Source organism: Corvus brachyrhynchos, unplaced genomic scaffold (assembly GCF_000691975.1).
Source record: "Corvus brachyrhynchos isolate BGI_N302 unplaced genomic scaffold, ASM69197v1 C11778815, whole genome shotgun sequence".
In the NCBI taxonomy this organism is placed as follows: domain Eukaryota; kingdom Metazoa; phylum Chordata; class Aves; order Passeriformes; family Corvidae; genus Corvus; species Corvus brachyrhynchos.
The window spans coordinates 1-1,006 of NW_008245537.1; the positions used below are offsets into that span (position 1 = coordinate 1).

General features: G+C 56.4%; 1 long non-coding RNA gene across 1 annotated transcript; it reads right to left on the bottom strand.

Annotated features, from left to right (window-relative positions):
• Positions 1 to 49: 49 nt before the first annotated feature.
• Positions 50 to 967, bottom strand: LOC108449427. The gene is made up of 2 exons (XR_001865591.1): positions 564 to 967; positions 50 to 166 (listed from the first exon to the last, which is right to left on the bottom strand). It is a non-coding gene; the product is annotated as an uncharacterized LOC108449427 (long non-coding RNA).
• Positions 968 to 1,006: the final 39 nt, after the last annotated feature.

The window sequence follows — 1,006 nt, forward strand, 5'->3', positions numbered from 1 at the left end:
TCCTGTGCCCCTCCTCGTGTCCCACTGCCCCTCCTCGCTCCCACGGGCACTAGTGGCACTCACCTGTCTCGTAGTAGTCATAGACCTTCACCTGGGCTGGCTTCAGGCCCTGCACGGGGATGTCCCGCTCCACCGTGAAGGAGAAGCTGAGGGTCTCCCTGCCCAGCTGGGAAGGGAAGCAGTGGAGGCTCAGGGGGGCTCTGCACTGCAGGGGCTGCCCTGAGCCTCCGCACTGACCCCAGGCCCCCACGCTCTCCCCGGCCACCCGTGCCTGGCCCGACACAGCGCTGAAGGACTGGCTGAGGGACAAGGGGAATCCCTGGGACCTTCCCCCACCCTGGGGGAGGCTCTGCTGGTGGGGAGAGCAGGGCCTGATCTGCGCTCAGGGTGCAGGGAATGCCTGCTGAGGGCTGGGAGGGAAGCAGCCCTTAGAGTTTGTAGTCAGAAAAAGACAGCAAAATATTCAGTCTCATTCTTGTCAGAGCCATGGTAGTTTTGAATCCCAGATTGTTTGCCCTATGTAGCCAAAAGTCCCAATGCCTGTGTTTCTGCCCCATCCTCACCTTTTCCAGGTACAGTAGAACATGGTTGGTATTCAGCTCTGTGCGCTCAATAACGGGGTGGCCTTCCAGCTGAAGAAAGAAGACCAAGATGTTACTGCATTGATGGTGGTCTCCCTGTGCCCCTTGCACAGCCCCGTGGGTGGGATGTACTCTGGATGAAATACTGCAGTAGTCAGGGAACTAAGCAAGTAGCACAGAACTGCCTCCTTGGTGTGCCACAGCAGTAGCATGGTCTCCAGCCCTCCCCTTCACCAGCCTGGCTGAAGAAGTACCACCTCCAGAACCTCTCCAGAAGAGACTTAGCACTGGTTCAAGCACAGTGATGGAGCAATTAAATGAAAATACGCTCCTTCTGGCTTGCTAGTTCTGCACCATATTATTATAGCCTTTATTTTGCAGTTCAGGCACCTTCTCAGCATCCCAAACAGTTACCCAAGACCTAA